A 15,672-nucleotide genomic window follows, 5' to 3' on the forward strand; every position below is an offset into this window, starting at 1 on the left:
AGTATTGGGCATGGGGCTTTGAGCGGTCGGGAATTTTTACGGTGCGCTAGGCATACCGTATGCTTATGGAGTCGTGTGAAGAGTTGAAGAGCTAGATTGGCAGTTCGACACAAGGGCAGGAGGTATGGAAGGCCCTTTGGTGTCTAGATGTACAACCGAAAGATTCGCGTCTTTTGGTGGCCTACACTTCACGGCTTTCTGCCGACAGGAAATGGCCCAGATTGGTAGTATTTATTTATGACATTCTTTTTAGTAAAGGAACATATGTGCTGTGGATATCTTTTTATGGGTTCTGAGGGATTCACTCAGAACCAGCTCACCTTATACAAGTTTCCTCAATGTTTAAGCTGGCTAAACTCAGTGGCCATAGTTTTCGTGTTTATTTTTCTCCCGTTGCAACTCATTACATTTTTGATGGTGTTATATGAGCGATGAACGTATGGGAAATCCTTAATGATCCAATCCTCTAAAACTCCTATGAAAAATCAAAGAAGCCCTACACAGATTGCATAGCACGGGCGGCGATTTCCATGGCCGGCACGGTGGAGGCATCGACCCGAGACCGGCAGACCGGGCACGTCCTGTGAGACCAGAGCCACTCGTCGATGCACCGGTCGTGGAAGAGGTGCGTGCACGCCGGCAGCTGCTTCACCACCTCCTTGGGCCTGACCTCGGCGAGGCACACCGCGCACTGGTGGCCCTCTCCGCCGCCGCACCTCAGCTTCTCGTACCTGTACACAGGCAGGCCGGCGATCGCGGCACGGCCTAGCCCGATGGCCGGTTCCCATGCAAGTGCGGCCATGAACTGACCCCCCTCTGGTTCTTGCAGGAGCTCGCGTTGCGACCTAGCGCCCGAGCGCAACGCTCGCACAGCCCGACGACGAAGAGGAAGGCGAGCAGAACGCTGCCGATGCCGACATTGGTTCGCCAGGGGATGCCGGAGAGTTGCAGTATGCCGCACGTCAAGGCCACCGGAGCAACGACGATGAACACGAGCTTGAGCGGCATGCCGGCCAGGCGGCGACCGAATCACGCCGGTTCCAATGCTATCGGTCTGTAGTTTGAGCTACGTCCATGGGCTCTCTGTATAGTTGGTTTGTTTCAGGTGTGTGCTGGTGTCTGGTCTGACTGGGGTTGTCTTTTCACGCGGCGTGTGTTGTCTGACTGCAAGTGCTCGTCGATGTCGACAAGCTGGCCATCTTGGGAGTTTACGTGCTCGTACTTTTGATCAGGCAAAATTACCGGAACATGCACATGTGTGTGTCATCATAGTGTGTATGTGTGTGTCATCCTGGTGGTCAGGAAAACCGCAAGAGACAATTTGCAGCGTACTGAATTATGTTTCGATGATCACAAGGAGGAGGATCTCTGCCGTTGTTATTCTGAAGGCAAGGCCATGCAATTTATAAATATCACCCATTGCTTTCAGTTAGATGGTCATGATCGCAAATCAACATATGGTTGGTGGTATTCCTAATCCACCAGGTTCATGTCCTAGACTCACTGGTCTTCGTGTTTTTCCGAATTTATTTCAGATCTTTCGGCGATGTGCGTTCAGTGTTAGGAGACATTTCCATCGACTACGAAGGCGTCTGTGGTGGAATCTCAAAATAATGTGCCGACTCAGTCTCTCGGAGGTGGTCATATGGATAGGGTGTGCATGTGTGCCTTTATAGGGGTGAGTATATGTGTATATGATTGAGCATCTGTGTTTGTACTGTGTTAAAAAAATCAATGATCAGGGTCTCTCATGTATGACAGTATCGCAAAGAAACAGTCAGATTTAGCAATTAGACATGTCAATATTTTGTTCAAAAACAGAGGGAGGAGAGGTCCATGGTAAGAAATGGGGGAGTAAGATTGGTGGAGACTGAGAGAAGGGTCGGTAAGCTTCAATCCCCAAAGAGTTATCTGGCGTATAGATGTCTTCACTGCACGAGCTTTGGCACCAGTGGCGGAGACAGGGGGTGCCAGCACGGGTCCTGGCCCCCCCTAACAACATGAATTTACTACTAAATTACGGATGAATAGTGATGAATTAGAATTTTTTTTTACTGCTAAACATCTATTTTCCTATGGATTGGCCCTCCCCAACCTATTTCAGTGGCACTTGGCCCCCCTAATCCAAATTTTCTGCCTCCACCACGGTTTGGCACTGAGATTCGGACTGACCTAATGCAAACAAGATGTTGTAATCGCCTTGTTATTTATTCGGACAACCTTAAGGTCATTGAAATCATAAAGAATGATGGAAGATCTGGCAGGTTTTCATGATTGTTACCATGCTGCTTATGATTTTCCTCTTACTAGCTTCATACACTATAATTGGAAAGCGATCATGGCACAATTCTCTTTGTAGTAGTGCTTGGTTGGAGAGAGTATACGGTTTGGCTAAAAAGCAAATACGTATTAGTTTGCTTCATTTTAAAAAGAAAAGAAAAGAAAATAAACCCCAAATCCTTGGTGGGTGGGCAGGTGGGGTCGCCCTCGCGGTGTTGCTTCTGTGGGCGACGAGGGGTGAGAGGCTGCCACCGCCGCTGTTGTAGCACTACGATGTGAATCGAAGGAGTGTAATGGAGGCCAGGTTACGACATACTAATATTAGTGTTTTTAGCATGGTGGTGCTCCTTCGCTTTCTTGTTCCCCAGGGCTAGTACAATATGCTTGATCATTTTAAATATCATAAGATGTAATTCATTGATCAAGAAGGCCTTTGACATATTATCACTTTGGTAATACTATGTGGCGTGCTATATTTTTATTCGTAAAATGAAACAGTTTTTGAAAACGAATATAGTGACCACAATGCCATGTCACATGACCTCATACCAACAACAACAACAAAGAAATTACTACTAACAGCCAGGGTCTTGTTGTAAGGGAACATAATACGCCGTACATTTTGAAGCAGATTTACTCCCTTCTTTTTAGATCACTAAAGTACTGATCTAAAATCTTGTAAAAAAAAGTACTGATCTAAAAAGTCTTATATTTAATGCTCTAAAAAGTCTTAGATTTAGTAAAAGTCTTATATTACTTTACGGAGAGAGTACTGGTGTTCAAAACTTATAGAAAAATTGCAATATGAATGTTCTGTCTCACATGGTGGTGCTCCTTCGCTTTCTTCTTCCCCGGGGCTAGTACCATATATATGCTTGATCATTTTAATAGTACATGATGTGTTTTTATTTGTCAAGAAAGTCTTTTGACATATTATCACTTTGGTAATATGTGCTATGCTATATTTTTGTTCATAAAATATATAATTTGTGAAAACGATTCTAGTCTAGTGACTAAATTCCAAGTCGCATGACCTCATACGTACCAACAAAGAAATTACTACTAGCAGTCAGGGTATTGCTGTAATACGGGAATAATAATACGCCATAAGTTTTTGAAATGAAGAGTATATGGTACAAAACAAATACAGTACAAATTTGCTTCTTTTTTATAAAAAGAAAAGAAAAAAGGGAGGTAATTTTCCTCCAGTAGAAACGGAAGCCCAGAGAAACCCCAAATCCTCCGATCCACCACAATGGCGCCGCCGGCGCCGCCCAACAGCCCCGACGGCGACGCCCCGCCGGCCATGGAGTCCCAGGAGGCCCTCCCGGAACACGTCGTCGATGACATCTTCCTCCGCCTCCCCACGGCCGAGGACCTCGCCCGCGCATCCATGGCCAGCGCATCCTTCCGCCGCATCATCGCCGCCCGCTCCTTCCTCCGCCGCTTTCGCGCCCTCCACCGGCCACCTCTCCTGGGCGTGCTCGCGTACGAGTCGTCCCAAAGGGCCAACCTCTCGGTCGCCTTCCTCCCGGCCCAGCCGCCCCACCCGGCCGCGGCGGCCGCCGCCCACACCCTCGCCAGGGCCGACTTCTCCTGCTCTTTCCTCCCCTCGCCGGAGCTCTGGATCAACTGTGACTTCCGCGACGGCCGCGCCCTCCTCTCCAAGCAGGGGGATTTCCTGACCAACCTCGCCGTGTGCGACCCACTGCATCGGCGCTACGTCCTGCTACCTGCCCTCCCTGACGACCTGGCTGCCCTAACCAGGGAGCTAGATGTGATACATTGTCACCCCTTCCTTGCCCCTGCCGGCCAGGACAGGGGCGACAATGCCGACGCTCCGTCGGGCTTCAGGGTCATGTGCTTGCTCAGGTGCTCGAGCACGCTGATCCTCTTCATCTTCTCTTCGTCGGGTGCCCGTGCAGGCCAATGGCGCACTGTTACATTTGGTGGTTGGGGCGCCTTGATGGCAGGACACGTCGGCGTGGATTTCTTCCTGGCCACTCTATCCACGCGGCGCCATTATGCTCATGGGTGCTTTTATTGGGAGATACCTTATACTCGCAAACTGCTCGTGTTCGACACGCGCACGGAGGAGTTCTCTTCTCTCAGCACTCCACGTGGCCATTATCAGATGGTCTTTGTGGAGGCAATGGAAGGAAGGCTCGGGATGTTTAGTCGCAGCATTGAAGATGATGGAAAACACCTCTTGTATGACATTTTGCAGGATAATGGGGATGGCACAAAGGAGTGGCGAAGGGAGGACGTAATCTCGGTGCCATATAAATATCACTATGACATCATCGGTGTTGCAGGGGGATGCTTACTTCTACATGGGAATGTAGACAGCCCGGAGTCTCCTGAATTCCACTTCAGCTCTTATTCACTCGATCTGCAGACTATGAAGCTTAAGTGGTTTCGTGGGACTCAGTCCTTGTACTTCTCCCCGCACAGCCATCTGTATGATGGTTTCCCGCCATCCTTGTCTCCACCAACTATTTGAAGGGGTAAGCTTGCATCGAGTTTTTAATTGTATTGTTTGTTGCATACCATATATGGTTGGTATTGCAATATGATGCAAGTATTAGTTAATTTCATGGTACCATCTTCTCTTATTGTACTAATTTCTGCCCATTATAATCCTGTTGGTGCCTATCGGTGATATTATAATGCTTTTATTTCTATAGAGTATGCAATTGGAAGGATATGAAACTTAGGAAAGCAAGAAATACTTCTTTCTCATCTTATTGATATGCATGACGTCGTTATAAGACTGTCATATAAATAAAAGAAATCATCAGCAGGGTCATACTATCCATATTATAGTAAGCTGGAGACGCCAGATCCAGGAAGAGGATGTGGGCGGGAATTGGAACCGAGTGGAACCGAGAAGAGGCCGCTTCCAGGGATCTGCGCGCCTACACATATAGGGGTCCGCCGCAGCGCTGCATAGGGTGGCTGGCTTCCGCAAATATCGGAGGACCGGCACGCGGGCATCAGCAACACCAAAGCGAGAAGGGGAGGGGGGAGCCCGCGAGCGCTGTAAGACGGCCCCTCGGCGTGGATATTGCACGAGCTTTGCTTGGCCGCGCCCTTTGATGACGCCAAGGAGTAGGAGGAGAGTGGGTGGCAGCGGGGTCAGGGAGGCGCTAGGGTTTTGCTAGTGCTGCTCGGATGGAGTTGCTTGGAAAGTTATGAAACTTAGGAAAGCAAGAAATACTTCTTTCTCATCTTATTAATATGCATGGTCATTATAAGACTTTCATATAAATAGAAGAAATCATCAAAGCAGTGTCGTACTATCCCTAGTATAGTAAGCTGGAGATGCCAGACCGAGGAAAAGGATGGGGATAGGCGTCGGATCCAAGTAGCACCGAGAAAGGGCCGCTTCCAGGGATCTGCTGCTCGCTTGGACATACAGGGTCCCGCTGCAGCGCTGCAAAGGGTGGTTGGCCCGCACAAATATTGGAGGGACTGCCGCCTTGGACAGCACACAAGCAACAGCCACGCCAAAACGAGAAGGGGGGAGCTCACGAGCGTTGTAAGACGGCCCTGTGGGCGTGAACGTTGCATGAGCTTTGTTTGGTGTCGCCCTTTGACGACCCAAGGAGTAGGAGGGGAGTGGGTGGCAGCGGGGACGGGGAGGGGGGGTAGGGTTTGCCAGTGCTGCTCAGATGGAGTTTCTTTTATAATGTTCTATTAAGCTGGATTTGGACTTTGATAGCGCTAGTTGCTTAAAGCATTTCTAGCAGATCCCCTAAACTTATACCCTCAAACCTTCTTCCTATCCCCAAAAGTAAAAAAAAAATGAGGGATTAAACTTTTCCTTACCTAGAAGATGCCCTATAATTTAATCCCATAAAAAATTTGAACACAAATTTTTAGTAAGATTCTATTAAACTGGGTTTTGAATGTATTTTTTCCAGTCAATATACGTTTCTGTACATACGTAATGCTACCTAATTCCACTTTTAGTTGCTTGATGTTAACCCCTTAGCTGTCAGTAGGCGTTTGTCCTGAACATGCTCATGCCATTTCCAATTCATTGCATTACATAGCAGTACCTTTAAAAAAAATCAACTGTATAAGGGCAGGGTATCGGTGACATCAATAGCAGCAAGCACCACCTTTTATCAAAACTAACGCTAAAAGTGATTTTAGAGTTGTTAAGAAAATTATCCTCAAATACAGAAGACAGCTCCAAATAAACAGTGTGTCCATATCCAAAGCTAATATGAGTGGGGAATTTAGTCAATATGCATTACTCTAATATAGGTGAACAGGACTACAGGAGAGAATGTCTATGTTGCATTGGATATCTGTGAACCATCTATTTTGAGTACTCTTCTGCTTTGTTGTGTGCACCATGCATTTCTAATGGAGTCCCATTAAGCTGGTGAGAGCGCGAGACTCATGGTTCAGTTTTCCTAAAATGTGTTGCCCCTTAGCCTGCCGGGAGTGACATAATAATACATGGTGTATTATGCATGCCAGTATCAGTTCATGTAATGATGGCTCCTGTATTGCATGCTATCATTTATCTACAAGAATCTGTCATTATGCTTATAAATAGCAATATTTGAACTAAAACCACTGGAACAGAGGCAGTAGTAGTTTTTTTCGTGCTATGCAGTTTTATATCGCTTCACACATGACTCAAGAGTAGGGGTACCTCAAGAGGTTTCATGGTGCTGCTGATCGTGGCGTTGCTGACTAATTGTGTGTTTTGGTAATAATGGTAAGAAGAAAATTTGCATACTTGCCTGCATCCAGATTGATAGGCGACTTAAACTATTACAATTACATGGTTATGCTGCTGGTTTCTGCTGTATCTCTTCTGAGATACTGGACCTTTGTATGCACTGAACTTTCTGGGTTTTATTTTCAATGGAACCGGGACAGCCCCTGGCCCCTCCTGATGATATAAAAAAATGGTTATACTGCTGTGAAGAAAAAAAATGCATTTCTGATACCATGCTGCTAACATATATATGCCCAAAAAATGTCTGCAATTACAATTACATGCCTATTTACCTGTCCTGACAACTTTTGAAAACAAAACATGTTTGCACATTTCTTATCTTATAAACCAATGTTCCTCCGAAAGTATGTAGGTGCTTTAATTCGTCGCATCTAACTGTTATTGTTGTGCACATGCTATTGTTGCAGGGCCTAACTAAACTGGCTGCTGGTGCTGGTCATTGCAAGGACACATCCATACATCAAGCAATTGTGTTTGACTAATTGGCTTGTCTGGTCTCCAGTCATTGTGATGGCATACCTGATGACCAGTTGGTTGGGAATGCATCGACAGTCCATCGGCCTACTTTCTCAAGCTAGTGTTATTTGCAATATGCATGCTTCCTTCCAGTTACAACATTTATTTGGACTTGATGGAATATGTATGTATGTGTTTTAACTGTTGTTACACATTTAATTGTTACTTAATTAGACATGTTTGGAGACATATTTGCCTATTTGGTCAGTGGATTAGAAAGGTCAGACACAGAGAAACTTCCACAATATTTGGTTCACCCACCTGACTGACATAAATGGATGTGGGCACTTTCGGATTTAACTTGGTTCCCCTTCCAAAGACCAGCCTAAAATTGAAAATGCTTACATCGGCAATCCGAACGAATCTACTTAAAAGTCGCATATTTTCAATATTCATGTTTAAGTTGCATACTTCGTTTAAATTTGACACAATCATTATGTGAAATATTTTTCTTTACACTATTACTGTAGAACTCATTTCATTAGACATGAAAAATCCAAATTAGATGACAACAGTTTTATAAAATAATTACACACTTTAAAGATGTTGCCCGTGCGTTTTCTTGTGTGGCTATGCTAGTTCTCATTTGTACAAAGGATAACTTTTTATACCTGAGAGAAAAAAAACAAACTTTGGTTCTTTAGAAAAGCAAAAAAGCATTAGCACCAGATTTATTATTTTCGCACAGAACACCAAAGTTGTCATTTTTTTCATGAAATTTGCATGCATACGAAGCACTGTAATATTTATATGTCTATTTTTATGGCATATATATGGATTACTTGCGCAATGGAGCACATGTCCTTGGTGCTCTGAATCTTCTTATACTGAATGTAACAGGCCGAGGAGCAGTGCAGTAACATTCATGTGAGGAGGCCGACCACTTATACTGAATGTAACAGGCAACCTGAGCAATGGACTAAGCCACCTGTTGGTTGGGCAAAACTGAATGTCGACGGTGCATGGCGCGAGTCCGAGGGATCCGGAGGTGCAGGGATGATTCTACGAGATAGCACAGGCACCATCATGTTTGCTTCTTGCAGGTTACTGACGACCTGTGGGAGCGCTCTGGAGGCCGAAGTAGCAGCGTGCATGGAGGGAATCGCACTTACCCTCGAGTGGTCTACGCTGCCGTTCATTCTGGAAACGGATAGCAGTATTGCAGCCAACATGATTGCAGATTCTGAGCAAAATAGATCCCCTGTAGCTGCATTAGTTGGTGAAGCTAAGAGACTACTTGGGCTTGGCCGTGAGCATGTGATATCACTTGTGAGTAGGAGTAGAAATAAAGCTAGCCATTCCCTAGCTCAGATGGGGATTTCTGTACCTCGTACTGCTGTTTGGCTTCGCCATGGACCTGATGAAATTGGCACCATCTGCCAACAGGATTGTAATGATCTCCATTGATCAATACAATCCTTTTTTTCGCAAAAAAAAAAATGGAGCACATGTCCCTGGTGCTCTGAATCTTCTTGCTCCTTGGCCTCGGCACATATTCAAAATCACACATTTCAAACGGCAATTAGCAAACAAATTATGGATATATGAATCTTCCAATTCCTAGAATAATTGCTCAAGATATTAGATGGATGAATCGATATAGGTCGTCCCTCAGTGTGAAATGTGGAGTGCCACATCAGTAACCTGCAAGAACCAGACCCGAACAACGATAGCGAAATCTCGTGCTCCACTCAAACGTAAGGCGCTTGCTAGTGTGTGCCAGCGAGGGTTGGAGCATGGTGCGGAATAGATGACCACACGTTATGACAGAGGCAAGTGTCGATTCTCAAGTCTAACGCATATGGGGCTTACAGTATTTGGTGTCAGGCTGAGGCGAGGGTACTGTCTGACATTGTTGCAGGCGCTCGTTATGGGATTACTTTCACACTGCATTAGCTCACAAATTGACTTTACATAGTACGTATGTGGGAGAAAACCCAACGGACTCCCTGGAGGTTAGTCACGATCTAGCTAGGCGTGCGGGACTAGTATATCTCGATCCTACAGAATAGAGGAAGGAAGGTTACAACCAGTCCATGTCATACAAGAGTTGTTACAACGAGTTTATATACAGCACGCTAACACAAATATGTGCTTGGCCAAGGTTATTTTTAGCTGTAAATAAGAATCCGTGCATTTCAGATGCCTGCCCATGAACTCAATTACATGATTAATTAACTTGACCAGACAAGTTTGAAGACATGTTTGTAGCTAGGTATGTGTGACAGACAAACTTAACCATAGCAAACATGTATGCAGACCAAACGAACTTTGGTTATCGGCACAATAATAATATATGAATGAATATTATTTGAGTATCGGCATAAACTAGATAGATTTTTCTGATGCATCTTAACAAGAGTATTTGGTTTCTCATCACATACTACTACTGTCATTGCAGGGCTTCATCTGCTGCATATGGGGCTTACAGTATTTGGTGTCAGGCTGCAGCTGGCTTGTTGACTAATTAAGCAAGCTGCTATAATTATTTGGACTCGATGGAATATGCAAGTACGTATATTCATCCTATCTAGTGTGAGGATAAAAGTGTACGGATTCACGCACTGACAGCCGTAAGTAGTAGTAATATGCGGGGCTCATTCGGTTGTGCCTCGAAATAATAAACATCCTTGTGCATCAGGCTGCCTTAATTAATTTGTTGTTGTTGTTCCCAGTGTTAGCGCCGATCCAGGGTGACTTAGATTGTGTTACATGCTCTGTTAAACCAATTTGGACATAGTCACATGGAGTACCAAATAAGTTTGTGCCGTGCATGGGTGTGGTGCTTCCTTTTCCAAAAAATGGGTGTGGTGCTTGCTCGGCTCTGACATCACCACCGCAGCTTCCATAGTGTGGACGATGGAGCTAGATACTTGGACACCCTCCTCCATGGCGCCGAGATGCGGTTCGACTTCCACATGCATTGGAAGAACTGGGCGCCCATCCTTCCATCAATCATCAGCTGTTGATCGAGTGAGTCCTCCTATCACGATTCTCCTGTGTGTGTTAATTCCTTGCATTAATTCTTTAAGGAGATTAGTCTTAAAACACTTATGTAACCAGTTGCAGCTAACTGATTATACAAGCTAATTGTTGAAAGTTTAAGCTAGCTAGGGTGCCATGGTCTGGTTATAGCTTACTCAGGCTGTACCATCAGTTCAATTCATATGGATGCCAGCTGAAAAAGTTGTGACAAGGTAGCCACATAGTACTGTTTTGTTGTCTGAAATTTATGGAACTCACTCGAGTGTTAACATTTCTGAAATTGTGAATAAATGACTAAAATTAATTCATACACAAAATAAGTAGGAAGCAAACAAACAACACCATCTATTATGATCGATCGCAAGTTATAGAAGCTCAGGTAAACCTGGGAATAGTTTGACATCCAAACTAAACCCAGCCTAAACCATATGACTACACCTCCAGCAACCAAACCAAACCAAACCAAAATAATTAAGCTAGCATCCAAACCAAACCAAACCACATGCGTTTTCCACCCAGACCAATCCAAACCATATGCCATTTATGGATTTAACCCATAGTTTCAATCCATGGACAAGGAATATGAGTAGTAACCCAGTTTTACTAGGAAAAGGATAGCTTGCCCTTTCAGGACGAGCTGAAAGCACATGTAAAACTTACATTTTATCTGAATCTCTATTTTGTTTAATCCCTCACAAGAAGACCAGTTGCCGATTGCAAAAATACGATGGAGAACAATAACAGAGGCAGTATTTGATTTGGCCTCTGAACAAGAACAAAAATTGACCACTGCAATTTCCTTCCTGCCATCTTACTCAAGCCTTTCGTCTTGATTTTATGATTTTATCAATCGTTGGTGCTGCTATTTCTCACTGTTCCTTCAAATGCAGAATCATCGATCATGTAGTTGGAGCTTCAGACCCAACACACAATTAAAGATAAGAGATTCAACGAGATAGTGATATGACAAATTATGGAGCTTTCTTGCTAACAACAAGAGAACAACTGGTACGGACATGAATCGATTAACATCGGCCAGAATGTACTTACTGGGAAGTGGGAAGATATGCTTGAATGTGACTTAATTATCAGCACCAATCAAACATGGCTACATTAAGCACACATGCAGGAGTACTGTTCATCAGTTTTACATGGATTTAACTCACATCCTACCATGGCTCCATACTTTCAGGACGATCGGTCACCGGCGACGGCCTCTTGATCGGCGGCGTCTCACCCTCACCTGCAGAGACGGGTGGGGTTCAGAGACAGAGAAAGAGAGGAGAGAGAGAGAGGGAGAGAGGGGGGAGAGAAGGCTGGTGATGCATTGACCTGCCGAGCTCCAGCCAGTGGCAATGGCAGCGGCAAGTCGGCAACCGGTGCATCGTAGCGGTGACCAGCGGCCAAGCTCCAGCCAGGGAGGGGAAGACAGCGATCCACTGGACCTGGACGGATGGTGTCAGAGGGCTGGGAAGGCCGCGACCAATCTCCAGTCGGCCGGCGGGCGGCGGCGGAAGATCCCGGTTGGCGGCGGAGGGCGGCAGGCAGTGGAGGCGTTCCTCGCTAGGTCAGGCTGCGTTGTCGATTTGGTCCTCGATCCGGTTTCAGACTATGGATCGAAACGGTCTGAGACCAGTTCGGTTCCTGTCCAGACCGGGCCAACCCAGTCCAACAATAGTTAAAGCCCAGACCAAATTAAACTAATTTAGGGATTTAGCCCATTTCATCCAATCCAAAAGCAGTCTAATACGAAAACTGACTGAAACTCTGGTTTCAGTCCAAACCGTTCCCAGCGTTAAGCTCAGGACAGGTTTGCCTTCATGCTTCTTGAGTTGCCTTCTCCCACTTGTTTCCCATGACTCGTCGGTTATCATTTGGCACGATGGCTCTTCCATTCGTGACGACAACATTGTACTCTTAATCGTCCAACCCAATTGATTAGTGAGAGCTTGAGCTATCATTCCTCTTCTTGCCGGACTTGAGGTCGGCCACAACTTGGTTCCACTTCAGCTTGCCATTCAATATGATCCAAAAATGGCTAAGAGCAAACGGCTTCTTCTCCAACTTGCGATACAAAGTGGCCGTCTCCGCCGTCTAGCAAACAACATGTGTATGAGCACGAGAATGCAAACACAAGATGCATATGCAAATGATGACAAGATGAAACAATTGAGCTTACTTGAGTTGCCACTCCCATCCCACTTTGAGGGCGTTTGATCACTTGTGAGTAGTGGCCGACGTACTTGTTCACTTCCCCTTGAATGACCCCCCATCGATATTGGAGAGATGCCACATTGCGGGTGATCGCGATAGGATGTGGCTCCACATACTCCTTTTATTCGTGATACTTCTTCCAAATCTTCTCCCAATACGTGTTTCCCTTTTGCTCGGTGTCGCATATTGCATCCATTGTTGTGGCCAACCAAGCATTGACCAACAAGATGTCCTTGTATCTTGAGAATGCCGGACCTCTTGCCTTCGCCGTCTTGGAATTCTTCTTCCTCTTCTTGCTTGGATTGGGATCAGACGTTCTCCCAACATCAAATTCGGTGGTGCCCTCCAATTCATAGTCCATTTCGGTCAGATCTTCATTTTCATTGATCATGCTCGACATGAACACCTTCTATATGATCATGGTTTGCTAGCATTCATCATGTGCGAGATGAACTAGTTGTCTGTGCAAAAAATTGATCAGACAGGAGGAAAGAATATGTACCGATTCTTGTTCTGTCATTCCGTCGAACATGTCGAGGGTGGCCCGGGAGCCGCCGCTGCCCTGGTCATCCGCGCCCTAACGAGCTGCGGCGAATCACATACGTCGGCCATCGGCATCCGTGTCGGCGGAAAGCTTGCCGGAATGGCCCAGCCGGCTGTTGAATCATCCTCTGTCTCGGATGGAAGGGGTGCAGGGTGTAGGGCATGGCCGGAGAGACAACTGCTCGACCATGTACGAACCTCGCCGCAACGACGCCGCTGCCTCCCTCTCTCGTTGTCGGCGCTACCACAACTTCCGAGAGATATTCTCCGCCTTGCAAGATGGAGCCAACGAAGGGGCGCCAACGGACGAGGCGGACCGCTTCTCCATCGCGACTGTCAGGGACGGGCTGGACGACATCTTCGGCGATGGATCGGGACTGGTGGTGAGGATGAGGAGCAAGGGTGGAGGACGGCAAGGGCTCGGGCACGGGAAAGGTTGGAGGGCGGCAGGAGGAGGATGAAGGGTTTGGTCGATTTGGTGCAATTTGGGGTGGTGTCGGGCCGTCGGGTCCGATGTGACGGGCGTGCCTGGGTGCACCCATATTCGCCCCATAATTAGGTTGGATATGAGGTGTGCTGGTCAGTTCGTGCATTTGAGACCCATTTAAGAAGCCCGTCCGAGTCAAAATTTCGAGACCGGTCATTAACCGGGCGTATGAGGCGGGTTTGAGACGCGACTGTAGTTGCTCTAAGGAGTACATTGGCTTGGCATGGCGAGATGAAGCAAAAGAAAATCAATACTAACAAACAACTTGTAAAGAAGTTTGACCGAGGATAAAGTTGGAACATTTTGTTATTTTATTAGTTGGATTGGAGGGGATAAAGAGTATTGTTGGTACGGGTCGATACTGCAAATTTTTTTACTATTTAGTATTTTTTTTTTGGGGGTTACTAGTTAGTATACCTTTTTTTTGGCGTGCCAAGGTCTTGTTGCCCTTATGTGAAAGTAAAAAAAGCCCATGTGAAGCCCACTACCTGCTAGATTTTTGGGGCGATTGACTCTCTCCTGGGCTGGCAGTTGCGTTCTCATGTCATCGACCCGTACGTCAGTAGTTGGGTTAGTACGCAGAAATTAGCCGCCGCCGTTCCGTGACCTCGCCCGCCCTGCCGCCGCCGATTGTGCCCTGCTGCTCTCGATCCTATTCATACGGTGACGGTGCGTTGCAGCCTTCTTTTGGATCCAACTACGGGAACTAGCCAAGGAGGCAAGGACCAAGGTTTAACACATCAGTACATTACACCATCATAATTTCAATTCTCATCTTTTTGTTGTTTACTTGTTTTGGTTGTGTGATTTGTGAAGTTATGATTCTATGAAGAATTCCTATCTTGTACATGTCCTAAAAATTGTGATTGTGATGCAAATTATTCCGTATGAGTTTCTATTTGTGATGCATTTTTCCCTAGGTCGAACTTATCCAATATAACTAATTGTGAGATTTCAATTCAGCAGCTATGAAGAGAAAAGCGACGTCAAGCACCATTGAGACTAATTCATATTTTAAGTCAGTTGCTTCAAGTTCTCAACCTACTAAAATTGTTAATGTGGCTGATGTGTGAGTTACAAATTCTAGTCCAATTGACACTCATGTTCAGGATAAGCCGGACATGGTAAATGTTGCGGAACAAGCAAAATCATGTCAAATTGGGAGTTGCCACCGGATAAGCAAGATGAAGCTCGGCATTTTCATATATCAGAGGGGCCATATCAGCCGGGAAGAGCCCCCCAAACGCTCTAAATACTCGTATATGTTTCAGCGCCGCCAAATGGGAGACAACTTACTTCAGTATTGCATTATCATATATGTTGAAAATTTAGCAGGTAAGTTCTCTTCGAATTAAATTATTAATTATTTTTTCTCTTATTAGCAATTGTGGAGGTAAATTTAAACTCATGCAACTGTATCCATGTTTGTTGTGCGTGGCACACATATACAGTATGTTCATAGTTATTTTTATATGTAGAAAAAAAAACATGAACTTGACTTCTTGACTCCCCCCCTATACTAAAATCCTGGCTCCGCCCCGCCGACCATGGAGTCCCAGGCGGACCTCCCGGAACACATCATCGATGCGATCCTTCTCTGCCTCCCCACGGCCGACGACCTCGCCCGCGCATCCATGGCCAGCGCCTCCTTCCGCCGCATCATCGCCGCCCAATCCTTCCCCCGCCGCTTCCGCGCCCACCACCGGCCGTCTCTCCTGGGAATACTCGTGTACGAACCGTCCCAAAGGGCCAACCTCTCGGCCGTCTTCCTCCCGGCCCAGCCGCCACGCGCACCCTCGCCAAGGCCGACTTCTCATGCTCCTTCCTCCCCTCCTCGGAGCTCTGGATTAATTGCGACTTTCGCGACGGCCGCGCCCTCCTCTCC

The 15,672-nt window shown here is 46.1% G+C and overlaps 1 pseudogene; it reads right to left on the reverse strand.

Moving 5' to 3' along the window:
* Positions 1-496: 496 nt before the first annotated feature.
* On the reverse strand, positions 497-1,008 carry LOC125523883 (annotated as a pseudogene).
* Between the last annotated feature and the right edge of the window lie 14,664 nt (positions 1,009-15,672).

This window comes from Triticum urartu, chromosome 7 (genome assembly GCF_003073215.2).
Source record: "Triticum urartu cultivar G1812 chromosome 7, Tu2.1, whole genome shotgun sequence".
Taxonomy (NCBI): Eukaryota; Viridiplantae; Streptophyta; class Magnoliopsida; order Poales; family Poaceae; genus Triticum; species Triticum urartu.